The sequence below is a fragment of the Canis lupus genome, chromosome 10 (assembly GCF_048164855.1).
Source record: "Canis lupus baileyi chromosome 10, mCanLup2.hap1, whole genome shotgun sequence".
Classification (NCBI taxonomy): Eukaryota; Metazoa; Chordata; class Mammalia; order Carnivora; family Canidae; genus Canis; species Canis lupus.
Genome location: NC_132847.1, coordinates 13,371,080 through 13,385,309, shown reverse-complemented (window position 1 = coordinate 13,385,309; position 14,230 = coordinate 13,371,080).

Genomic DNA, 14,230 nt, shown 5'->3' with positions numbered 1-14,230 from the left:
GAATCAGAGTTGGCATCTTGTTCCCCACTTAACTTTTTTTTTAATTGAAAACATCTTACAGACATCTTTTCATGTAAAATATATAGGTCTACCTCGTTTTATATTTAGTGGCTCACAAATATTTCAATGTATTGATGGACATTTAGTCTGTCTCTAGTTTTTTTGCTTGCTTTTGCTATTAGAACTAGAGATAAAACAACCTTCAATCTTTTATACTGTTCCCTCTTTTAAATTATGATTACCTTTATTATTGTTACAGTAGTTTCCTACTCACGAACTATGAACTAGTGATCAGGAAAAAAATCTTCATCTTGCATACATGCTTGTGTGCACACGCACTGGGTCTCATGAAATACACAGCAGTGAGGCATGATTTGAAGTGTGACATGAAGAGAGACATGGATATAAATTATCTGGCCCAGGATGGATGAGGTCTACACTCACAACCACACGTGTGCAGCTGCCTTCCCTAGGGTTACAGATGTTGGCAGATGACTGACCTCCTAACCTACATCTCTGCCATTTTTTGTTGTCAGCTTCCATCAATGACCGCATAAGACAGTTAGGAAAACAGCTCTTCACCTTTGGGCAGATGCCTGTTATCCATTTGTCTAGATCAAGAAGCTTATAAGTACTTCCAATTCGGAATTCTGTAGGGCCATTTGCCAGGGCAGGATTGACAATTCAGTTGATATTGTTCAATCAGCCAGGGGACAGGATTCATTTATTTTATCTTCTGCTTTGGATTCTTCTCCAAGGAAACTTCTAGAGGTTTAAAAATAGTTCAGACCTTTTTTGCTTTTGTATCATTATTAAAATTTTATTTTTTTAAAAGATTTTATTTATTTATTCATGAGAGACAGACAGAGAGAGAGAGAGAGAGAGAGAGAGAGGCAGAGAGAAAAGCAGGCTCCATGTAGGGAGCCTGACGTGGGACTCGATCCCGAAACTCCAAGGACCACACCCTGGGCTGAAGGCAGGCACTAAACCCCTGAGCCATCCAGGGATCCCCACTTTTGTATCGTTATTAAACCTGCAGACAGCATCAGCCCTTCTTTTGAGGGGGGCGGGGGGGGTGGTTTATGAGGCTTCACACGATTGAAGCCTGAGTCAATTACCTGTAATATTTTCCTCTACCTTCTCCAGGTAGGGGAAGTTGAAAAAGCGATCCCTTCTTGGGGTGGGTTATCATCTGGCTTAATTTTCTTTATGCTGGCATTTTCGTGTCTGAAGCTGGGAGGTAAAATGCACTGACTGATGTGTACCTCTTGTTCTCATATAACGTGAGTTGCTCAGGATGTACTGGTACCTCCCCTGAGGCCCCAGAGAGGCAGCAGGGCCCACTTACACTTCTATTCCATTTTCTTCAATTCTTACCCAAAGTAAGAAAATAACGTGAGACGATTTTCTACTGAAATCTCCAATATTAGCAGATGATTTGGCCAATGAACGCTAGCCAGTAAAAACAGGAAGGCCTGCCTCTTTGCTGATGAGGAAGACAACTCCTGATGGCAGATTCCTGTCCCCCACTAAACTGTAGAATGGCACTTGAAGCACAGGTCAACCAGACTTCTGGGTTATTCTTTTGTTTTTCATTGGCAATCATCAATGAGTCGTAAATGGCTGCTATCAAAGCAGGGTCCCTTCCTTACTCAAGGCCAGTGCTTGGCTGCAAAACTGTGGGGTAGGCAAAGCTTATGTCAAGTAAATGGACCACCTCACTTCACTTTTCAACTACCTTCTGTCTGTCAAAATAGGTCCTGACTTTCTTACCTCTAGAAATCCTGGGCTGGTCTGTCTGGGACCACACTTTATTCTTAGATCGGGACTGTATACTACCTTCCAGACTTTTCTGTCTCCAACCAACACATGCCACCAAAACATACTTGTCTTGTATCCCATTCCATCTGGATCCTAATGGAATCTGGAGTAAAGCTGATAAACTCACATCAGTGCAGGATGCTGTGGGTACATTTCTTGGATCATGTGTGCAGTTAACAGGCTCCTCATAAATCTGGTTAGAATCTCCTTTGTGTAAAAGAAATGAACATTGTGGTGAGGCTCTCAGGCACTTTCTTGTGAGAGGTAGTCGGGGACAGAGTTGCTTTCAGAAATTCCTTAAAGTACATTAAGAGTCAGCTCCCTACCACACCAGCCTAGGCTGGCCTTTTGCCTTTGCCGTTTTGACAGGAAACTTCATGGAATATCCTAACAGAGCTGCAACTATAACTTAGCAGTCATTACACTCGTCCCCACGGCAGGCGAAGAGACCTCTGCCAGGGAACATTCTCCCACGTAGGTCAGCCTCTTGACGGTCCACGAGAGGGGTAGTGAAAGATCTTGGTGTTTGCAATGCGTGGATTCTACTGATGACTTTCCTCACACTTACCTCTCACTCTGTCAGGGCTAAACTGCCCCTGTTTTTTCGAAGGCACATGAGTTTCTAGGTGTGCTGACTGCTTCTATAGAACCTCATTTAGATGCCTACAGTGTTATGTTCAGCAAGGGAGCTAAAAACAAAAAACAAACCAAAAAACCTCACAACATGAGTCAAATTGGGATGAAGAAGACAGCATTGTTCCAACTGAATAAAACATCCAGCCATGGCTTTTTTTTTTTTTTTTTGTCTTCTCAATTCAGTCCCATATTTTCTGATACCTTCATATTCCCTGTTTCATATTATGATTGTTTTTTTCTTTAAACAGTATACAGATGGCCCTGGACATACCATGGTTTGACTTCACAACTTTTCTACCTTATCATGGTGCAAATGCAATATGCATTCAGTAGAAGTGGTACTTTGAATTTTGATCTTTGCCCGGGCAGCGAGGTGCAGTGTGGTACCCTGTCATCCAGTGATACCCTGGAGCCACCACTTCCAGTCAGCCATGCGGTCACAAAGGTAAACAGCCAACACACTGACAACCATTCCATCAGCATACAACCACTCTGTTTTTCACTTTCAGCACGGTATTCAATCAATCTCATGAAATATTCAGCGCTTGGTGATAAAAATAGGCTTTGTGTGAGATGATTTTATCTAACTATAGGCTACTGTAAAGGCTCTGGGCACATTTATGGTAGGCTACACTAAGCCACAACCTAGGTATTAAATGCATTCCTGGCTTCCGGTATTTTCAATTTATGATGGGTGTATTGGGATGTGACCCCATCAGAAGCTGAGGAAGCTCTCTAGACTCTGTAGGATTTCAATCTTATTTCCCACGCAGCAACTAAAAATGCAGTATGTCATAAGTGATTTTTGTTTAGGATCCTAGGGAAGAGAATTTAATCCAAGATTGTTAGGAAAAAGGTGATCTATTTGTTTTTCTTAAATATCAGTAGAAATTCACTTCACAGACTGCTATGTTTCCTCTAAATATGTACTTAAAATTCAATTGATTAATCTCTGGTCAATCCTTCTAGTTCCATTAAGTCCTTTTATAAGGTAGTTTGAAATAGCTGACTGATATTCTTATTACCAGGGGAGATTTTCCTGGCTACTTAACTATTTCGGACATGGTTATATCTAAACACAGAACTTTCTCATTTTTCCATAGGCGAAGGCCTTTGTTCAATTTGTATAGCTTCAGCACAACATAAAGGAAATTTATAGGTCCAACATCAATTTTATATTCAACAAAGTAGCTATTTGAAGGATAAAGAATAATTGAAGACTTTGATTTAGCTTGCATTAAGCTCTCATATATCAGTTATAAAATAAAAATTTATTTGCCTTTCCCTCAATTAAATATGTTCACGTTCAAGACAAGAATGACACAGTAGGGGAAAACCTCTCATCTCAAGAAATTTAACCAAAATAATATTGCAGTTATAAATCCCTAATCGGAGGATCTTAATGTTGGTGACAGGACATTAGGAACAAGCTAATTGGCAATGTAAGAAAGACCTAGGGCAGGAGGGAGATTTTTAAATCAATAGAGTAAACAACTGGCTGACATTGGATAGATAAGAGAGACTTGTTTCTGAAAGCTGCATTTCCCCATTGCTCTCAGCCTGAGAAAGGTTGAATTTATAATGTGAAGTGGCAAGCAGGAGATGAATCCAGGGATTTCAGTCTGGGGCTTTGCCATAGTCCTAAATCATCCCAATGGTCTCAGCTCATGCTTCCCTCCTTTCTCTTCAAACCATCTGGCAAGGCAATAAAAATACTTGTCATTTTAGCATTTTGAAGCAAAGGCTTAGGAGGGAGGCAGAATTTTATCAAGATTTTTTTTTTCAATAAAACACGCTAATGGCCTGAATCTATTTGGCTATGAGAGTGGAGCCCTTCCTCTTCCGCCCACTAGCCTCAAAGGGTCTTCCACTCTGTGACATAATTACTACTAGCCAGAACATTTTCCGTAGACTTCTATCTTGCATTAATAGTACTTCTGAAAGTTAAAAAATTATTATTGTTATTATTATTATTTGCAGCTTTGCAGCTGCTATGTTGCCCAGTGTCAGGAATACCATTTACTCCTAGATGTGCTCCAGAGGATGTTATTACCATAGACTACAAAGTGAGCAGTGACCCCAGGCTCTGTACAAGAAGGCAGCCCTCGCTCGGGCTGTCTAGAATGGCTTGAGGAAATATAAAAGGGGGTAGGCTGCCACAGAGGCACAAGAATTCAGAGAAAGAGATACTCTGGAAAACAAATCCTTTTGTGAAATCTGTGAAAATAATGGGGAATGTTGACCCAAGTTATTTGGGCATGAAAGAGAAGGGTGGCTCCTGAAGGCTTGAGGACAACCCGAAGGCAGGCATTTTGAATTTGTCTCCACAAGTACACACCTCCCTGCATCTGCTGTCAAAATGGATCACAGATCTGGGATCCTCAAGGAGCTTATTCCTAGAAGAGCTGATGCAGAATAAAGAGACTCGGCTTATGTGTATAGAGGAAGGAAAACCCAGAGGTGGTGCGAGAGGAGTTGCTAAGGAATTTGTTTTCCTCAAATTCTTCCTTTTCATTAATCTTAGCATATTTCAAAGTCTAGAGTGTTGGTTCTCCCACTCAAAATACCCAAGTATGAGCCCTGGACTCTATGTAACAGGGATGCCTGGCTCAGCTGCCTTTGGCTCAGGTCATGATCTCAGGCTTCCAGGATCGAGTCCTTCTTTTTTTTTCTTTCTTTTTTTTTAATTGGAGTTCAATTTGCCAAAATATAGCATAACACTCAGTGCTCATCCCATTAAGTGCCCCCCTCAGTGCCCGTCACCCAGTCACCCCAACCCCCCGCCCTCCTCCCCTTCCACTACCCCTTGTTCGTTTCCCAGAGTTAGGAGTCTCTCATGTTCTGTCTCCCTCACTAATATTTCCCACTCATTTTCTCTCCTCAGGCTCCCTGCTCAGCAGGGAGTCTGCTTCTCCCTCTCCTCCCTGTTTGTGCTCTCTCTCACAATCTCTGTCACTGTCTCGGTCTCTCTTGCAAATAAATAAATATTTTTATTTTTATTTTCAAAGATTTTATTTATTTTTTCATGAGAGACACACAGAGAGAGGCAGAGACACAGGCAGAGGGAAAAGCAGGCTCCATGCAGGGAGCCCGATGTGGGACTAGATCCCAGGACTCCAGGATCATGCCCTGGGCCGAAGGCAGACACTCAACCGCTGAGCCACCCAGGTGTCCCAAGATATTTTTTAAAATATGTATGTAATGAACTTTAATTAAATACTCTCATTCTTAATAAAAGACTGAGAAATTAGGAGGAAAAATCAGTCTAGGATCATTGCATTTGGGTTTTACAAAGGCACATGCCTTTTCCTTTCTTTCTTAGCATAATGTTTCAACAACAGTTTAGGTTCTTGATTCCTACACATAAAACTGCCTAGACCTTGAAAACAACATTATCAGAAAAACTGTGGAACCATCACAGTGATGATCTCGATATGAAGCCGCCATGAAACATTTGACCCCCTTTGCCCTACAGGCAGCCTCTCCTTATTTATTTTTTTAAGTTCTTTTTGAAAATATTATCTTAGAAAATTGAAATTAAGGTACTCTGAGCTCATGTGTATCTGACTCAAAATATTTTGCATGTGAAACAGCCAAGTTAGAGAAAAAGTGGTTCAGCTGCAGGAACCATGTGACACCTATAAAGAAGGCATTCCAAGGGGGGGGCGTTTTTTCATGGTGAGCCAAATAAGAAGCAGCTGGGGCTGCAGCATTCCTCCTCATCCCAGACAGTCCAAAACTGGGAACTGAAGTGCCAGCTTTATGTGTACACTGCAAGAGCTTATCTTTAAATAGTCTTGCCGTCAAATTCATCTTTCATCTATTAATAGGAATGGCCCCTCCAGCTCACACCAAAGGGGCCTAAGTCTCCAAGGAAAAGTGTAGAATCCTTATTCTCTTGTGCTTTGATGACTAGGTGCCTGGATGTGCACAGATCATCATGAAGAGGCATAAATCCACGAACTGTGAAAATACAAATCTGCCCTAATGGGTCAGCAGTGAGGCAGTTCCAAAACAAATATCCTTGGAACAGGCAAAGCACCTGGTGAAAGGATTTTAACATGAGCCAAAATAGCTGGGAAATTCTATCAGGAGCTGGTCCCCAATAGTACCGGGATGTACGTGAAAGGCAAAGAGGGTTTTAAGCATAACGAACGCCTTCAGGGCCAAGAAAATGGGAAGATATTTTAGCTATGGTCACGTTTGATCTAACCACAAAAGGCTGTTACCACAGAGATGTACCAGCTGGTTGCTCACCTTCCGGGCTGTGTAGTTTGTATAGTTTGAATGGAAGTCAGGGTGGGGACAGATGATCCCGGGACAGGTGTCCAAGAGGTAGTTCAAACAAGCAGTTACGTTGTACCCCTGTTTGCTGTCATAGCATCATTGCAGCCTCACATCCAGCCAACTCCTCAGGCTTCCTGCATCTCCCCTGTCTCCCCCTCTGAGGGAGGATTTTTGCACATGTAGGTAGACAAGAGTCTTAGGGTGAGTTGTGGTAGGCAGAGAACAACTTGGAAAATTTGTCATTTACATTGAGTGCAACCCACAGAGGAAAATTTGTGTTCATCCACGTCAGGAGTAGCAATGTTATCCTCTACCCCCATCCCCATCACAACCACTGCATGGCCAGATCTACTGCGCTGGGCTGTCCTAGATTCAGGAAGAGGTGGGCCACCCAGAGACCATGCCTGTCAGGGGAGTGAGGATGGTGTGGCCTGACCACTGGGGGAGATACTTACTCTAGGTCCAGGGCATGCCCTTGAGTCCGCTGAGACCTCCGACTGCCCAGCATGGCACAAGTTAGAATGGCCCACCCTCTCAGGGTGTCCCTAAGTGCTCAAGAACCCCTCAGACCTGCAGCGGGCCTCTTCTCACTTTTCATCTTTTTAAAAGATTTTATTTATTTATTCATAAGAGGCACACACACACAGAGGGAGAGAGAGAGGGAGAGAGAGAGAGAGAGAGAGACAGAGACACAGGCAGAAGGAGAGGTAGGTTCCATGCAGGGAGCCCGATGTGGGACTCGATCCGGGACCCAGGATCACACCCTGAGGTGAAGGCAGATGCTCAACCACTGACCCACCCAGGCGTCCCTCTTCCCACTTTTCAAAGTAGAGGTGGTCCTGCGCACAGTGGGGAAGGTCTGAGGCACTCTGTGATGTGCAGATATACACCTTCGGATAGGGAAGTAGGAACTAGCCCACAGCTGCTGTCAGCACCTGGGCCACATTGTACCACCCCAGATACCTGCTCATTCAGGGGGTGCTCTTTGCTCCAAATCCTGGGGAATTCATGTTCTCCTCCACCTGCCAAACAATCCTAGTCCTGATGGTACCCCAGTGACGATGGCCTGGGTTATGAGTCTACCTGACCAAAACACGTTTTGCAGAGCCAAATATTTCCATCAGTACAAAATAAACATGTTTGCCAAGAACTACAAACCCACAATTCCAATCTGTTAACACTTGTGAAAGATAAAGATACCAAACAATCAGTTTCCTTGGATTTTTTAGTCTCCTGTGTGAACTCTATTGTTCTTAAATACCTTTCAGTTCCTACTTGGACACCAGGGTAATTACAGATTTTAAGAGGAACCTACGTATCGGGATAAGAGTCACCAATATAGTCCCTAAAAAATAATTGTCATACATCATCATATGGAGGGATTTGTCCTATGTGGAACACTTCATAATTTGGAACCAATGCTTTAAAACTTTGTACTCAAATAGTTATGCACCCTTTAAAATAATTGTAACTCCAGCTATTCAGAGAACCACAGTCTTCATATGTTTCTGCATAAAGTATTATCTACGGAAGAAAACTCTGATCTCATACTCATGATGTAATGTATATCAGAGGCCAGTTGGTTCAGGTGAGTGAACCAGACCTTCACATAAGGAAAAAAACTCATATTGGATCTCTTTGCATGGGATGTGGTATTTGACATTACCACATCAGCGCATAAGCAATTGTTTTCTTTGGAGGTTCTTCATGTTGGGATTGATTGCTAGAGAAAATGTACAGCCATGTTTTATTCTGAGCAGTAAGAGTTTAGACATTTTGTTTATAAGGTTAACATGAAATCCACTCATCAGAGTTGAGGGTAAGCTCCATGGGGCAATGTAGTAATTAAACTTCTCTGTGAAGTTGTGGGTTCTTAGATGGCATGTCTCCCAAGAAGTTCAGTCCTGCAATCCTGTGATTACAAGAGTTTGCTTCAGACGGGGAGGTTTGTGTGCGTGCCTGTGTGTGTGTGTCTGTGTGTGTGTAAGCAGATGCCTCTTAAGCCTCCTATCTACATGGCTGTTTGAAATACAGCTCATCAGGCTAAATTAAAAACACTCTTTGTTGATCTGAATATTTTCCTTTTTTTTTTGAAGTGTGCTGATTGAAACAGGTCTGCTATATGAATTCACAATATCTCTATGGAATTAGAAAGTGGGAGGAGCAGGAAGGGGTGTGCAGGGCTTTTGTGTTTACATTTCAAGACCTTCCTTATAGGTTGTTCTTATTATGTCTCCCATTAGTCAAATTGAGGTGGAGCAGAAGAAAAGCCAACTATTTTAACATTTAAAAATTTTTTGAGATCAGAACCTGAGGTTTTTAAAAGTATCTGAAGAAAGGAATCACTCAGTTTTGTCTGGGACTTGATCAACACACTCAAACCGCACATAACTTCACCATTGTAAGGCTCATTACATTGTATTTTGCTATTTTTTTACTAAGATAGGAATCACTTTCTAGTTATTGGAAGTGGTTCTTTAGAGTTTCCATGAAATTTAAGATCAATTTTCCAATAGTTCACATGTGGTACGATCACCTTCCTTCCTTTATGTCTTTTTCCTTCTGTACTCCAACACACACACACACACACACACACACACACATACACAAATGCACAAATACACACACACACACATTTGGGGGATGTCCAGGTTCTGGGGAGGCAGGGAAAGAGAAAGTTTAAATTTGTGAGCAGATACTTTGTTAAGACTTTGAGACACTGATGTTAAGACTTTACTAAGCATCTAATATGAAAGTGTACAGATGAGCATCAGAAAAGACAGCCCCAGGGACACCTGGGTGGCTCAGTGGTTGAGCGTCTGCCTTCGGTTCAGGTTGTGATCCTAGGCTCCTGGATTGAGTCCCACAGGGCTCCCTACCAGGAGCCTGCTTCTCCCTCTGCCTACGTCTCAACCTCTCTCTGTGTGTCTCTCATGAATAAATAAATACAATCTTAAAAAAAAGAAGAAAAGAAGTCCTCAATGAACTAATAAAATATACAAATGAAAAAAAAATCCCAGCCCCCGCCCCTTAAACTCTTTAGAGGATTAATAGTAAATGACATATGTGCTTAAATTATTTACTACCTGAACTTCGCTGGGTCCAAACAGCCACAAACATGGAAGAAATTTACAACCGATGTATTCTCACACTGACTTTGGCAAAGATCTACTCCTTGTAATGCCCTATGTTGAGGAGTATCCAGTTCTCTTGTTCTGTGGACATCAGTACAACCTCCCTTGGTACTTTAGTACCTTCCTAAACCCTAGCCACACCCATCCCCACCATCACACACAGAATCATGCCTGTCATTGATTTCCTGACTGCTACACTTTGCACCCACTTTCTCTTTTTCTATCTTCTTGCCAGGGAAAACGCTAAGATGATGTATTTATTTAGGTACTCGAGTTTTGTCATTCTTTAATTTCTGTAAAGTTTATCTTATGAATAAGGAACTAGGTACCTGGATGGCTAAAGAAGCATCACTGTGCGGTAGTCACAGACGTGTCCCTGCAAATCCAAGCAAACTTGAGCAACCAGTGTCAGAGATGGAATCAAGTCCATCCCTTTCCAGCACAGGTGGCTTCACCTTCCTCTTGGCAATTCCAGACGGCCTTGACTCCTGCTCTGTTCTAAACCTTCACTCTCGGTCTGTTTAACCTAGCCTCCTTAAAAATTCCACCCGACATCATTCTTTCTGTAAAGCTAGTTTCCATGAGTTGGAAAGACTCATTTCCTCGGAACGCCGACTGCTCTTTGCTTATATAGCCTGTATCTTAGGGCATTTAAGACTTTCTATTTTGCACTGTTGATATTTCTGGATGTGTGTTCCTTTGAAGTCTGCTTGAGGGCACAGCATTATTTACCTTTCTGCTCTACTTCAGTGTCCAGCATGATTTTCTGCATATGCTCTGTTCTTGAGAAATGTTAGTTGAATATGTGAATATAAATTGAATAAATTAAGGGATAACAGAATAAACAAATGGCATGTTATCTATGATGTCAAGGTCCATATGTGATGGTGTGAAGAATAAATAAGATCTTGTGGTGGCAGCACCCAATCCTAGACCTCAGTTCCTAGACTGGATACTCCGAGTATGATTTTCCTTGTGTGGAAATGATGAGATTTTCATTTTGCATTATAGAATCACTCCAATTAACAAACAATCCCACATTAACTATCTTACTGTTGGTAAATGTGCCATCATCAAAGAAAAAAATCCTCATGAATAAGCCTGAGTAGTAATGACAGAAGAAACATCATGTAAAGCCATAGTTTGGAGGAGATTAATATAGAAATGCCACTTTGTTAATATTTCACACGGAGAATCTGAGATTGTATTCACTCCCAATATACTTTTGGTTTCTCTCACACCACGTTGTTCCATATGGGATCTGGGGGAGCAATGCCATATTCTGTTTGTCTTGCAAGACCCCATAGGGAGAGCTTCATGTTTACAGTGTATGTCATTAGTATCATAAGCATTAGTCAATATTCCATAAAACAGATTAATAAGTCCCGTTTGCCTCCCCATAGAATTATAATTTGATTCCTAGGTCTTTTCTGCATTGCTGAAAAATTCATTAAATGATTAGAAAATAGGAAAAGATTAGAACTGATTTTTTTTTTAATTTTTAATTTGGAATAACTGGAGGTCCATATGAAGTTGTAAGAAATAATTCTGGGAGGTCCCATGTACTCTACCTGGTTTCCCTCAGTGGTAACGTCTTCTAAAACTATAATACAAAATCACAACCAGGATACCGATGTTAATACAGGCAAACAGCCTGTTGGTTGCTCTTTTGTAGCCATATCCACTTACCCCACTGCTTCACACTGGCATCCACTTATTCCTTTCCATTTCTATAATTCCATCATATTAAGAATGTTGTATAAATGGAATCATATAGCATGTAATCTTTTGGGATTGGCTTATTTCACTCAGCGTAACTCCCCAGAGATTCATCCGTGTTCTCAGAGGGTATGCCTTTTATTGTTGAGTAGTATTCTATGATATGGACATACCATAGTTTGTCTAACCATTCACCGGTGGAAGGGCATGTGTGTTATTTCCAGTTCTTGGCCATTATTAAAACACCCATTAATGTGTCTCTGTGAGTATAAGTTTTCAAGTCTTTGGGATTGCCCAAGGGCAATTGCTGGGTCATATGTTAGTTGCATATTTAGATGTGTAAGAAGCTGCCGAACTATTTTCCAGGGTAATAATAGCATTTTCCATTCTCATCAGTGACATATGGGTGAATTCAGAGTCTCTGTAATCTTGCCAGCATTTGGTGTCGTTGCTCTTTATTTTTGTTATTCTAATGGGTAGGTAGCGATCTTAGTGTGCCTATAATTTGCATTTCCCTAATGGCCGATATATTTTCACATGCTTATTTGTCATCTCTATATCCTTTTGGTGAAATACTTCTCCATGTCTTTTGATCCTTTTTTAAAAAAAGATTTTATTAATTCATCGGACATAGAGAGAGAGAGCACAAGCAGGGGAAGCAGCAGGCAGAGGGAGAGGGAGAAGCAAGCTCCCTACTGAGCACAGAGCCTGATGTGGGACTCGATCCCAGGACCCTGGGATCACGACCTGAGCCGAAGGCAGACACCTAACCGACTGAGCCACCCGGGTGCCCCGTCTATTTTTTATTGGATTATTTAACATTGAGTTTTGAGTGCTGCAACATATCCTAGATACTAGTCATTTTTCAGATAGATGCTCTGAAAATATTTCCCCTGGTCTATAGCTTGTTTTTCATCCCTTTAACAGTCTTTTATAGAGCAAAATTTAAAAATTTTGATGAGGTCCAATTTATTAATTTTCCATTTTTGGATCGTGACGTTGGTATCAAGTCTCAGAACTCTTGCCTGGTAACACCTGTTATCAGATTTTCTGTTATTAATCTATTACCAAAGATTTTCTCTTATTTTTTTTCCTTCCTTCTTCCCTTCATTTCTCTCCCGGCTGGAATTTCCAGTCCTACATCAAATAGGAAGAGTGAGAATGGATATCTTTGCCTTGAGTAACGATATTAGCTCTAGGTGTTTTGAAAATGCATTTTATCAAGCTGAAGATGTTTTCCTTCTATGCCTAGTTTGCCCAGGCTTTTTGTCACAGTCAGGTATTGGATTTTGTCGAGTACGTCTTCTGCATCAATTGATATAATCATATGATCTTTCCTCTTTAGCCTGTTGATATGGTGAATTATATTAATTTTCAAATGTTGAACCAGCCTTGCATACCTGGAATAAATCCCACTTGGTCACCATACATAATTAATTTTATACATTGCAGAATTTGATTTGCTAATGCTTTGTTGAAGATTTTGCACTGAAGCTCATGAATGATATTGGCCTATAGTTTTCTTTTTCTGTATTGTCTTTGTCGGATCTTAATATGAGGGTAGTATTAGTCCCACAAAATGATCAGGGAAATATTTCCTCTTCTTCTATTTCCTGGAAGGGATTGTGTAATATTGGTGTTAATTACTTAAGTGTTTGATAGGATTCTCCAGTGAAAACATCTGTGCTTAGAACTTTCTTTTTCAAGAGCTTTTAAATTATCAGCTCAATTTAATGTTTGTAGGACTATTCGGGTTGCCTATTTCATCTTGGCTGAGTTTTGTACCTTGTGATTTTCAGGTCCATTGCTTCTAAGTTGTCAAATTTATGAGCATAAACTGGGTTGTAGTATTCCTTTATCATGATGTTTGCAGGATCTTATCAATAGTCCCCATTTTGTTCCTAATATTGGTGATTTGTGTCTTTCCTTTTATATTTGTCAGTCTTGCTAGAGATTTATCAGTTTTATTGATTTTTTTTTCAAAGAACTAGCTTTTTTTTCCATTGATTTTTCTCTACTGTTTCCCTGTTTTCAATTGCTCTGATTAATGCTCTAATCTTCATTATTTCTTTCCTCTGCTGGATGGCTGCAACAGTATATTTTTCTATATTTATATTTTACATATTAAAAGCTAACAGTTTCTGAATTGACACGATAGGCAGTCTGCAAATATCATTTTAAATGTGTTAAATAGGGAATATTCTTTAAATTGGTAACAATGTTTAGCATTTAAGTGTTTCTTGTCACACAAAGTTTAGACAGAAAACAGGAAAATCATTTCACTGGCATGGAGTAAGTTCACACCTAACTTCAGTTTCCATCTGACGGGTATTTACAAGTATTCTATCCCCAACTAAAAAGTTATATTTGAGGACAATTTGCAACATAACTCTAAATCACTGTGCATAGATATGTTGAAAACTAGAAAAGTTCTATAAAAGGTCTTTCTTCCAGGGAAGGGTAGTGAAACTGCAGAGCAGAAAATAAACTGGAGAAAAATGAATAACCCACACAGGAAAGAAGGGATATTTTAGCTGAAATATAGCTGGAAAATTTAGGTAGAGGTCTTACAGGAGAGAGGGGGAAAGGCAGAAATGTCTGAGTCAGAGAAAGATCGCTCCCTAAAGAGAAGA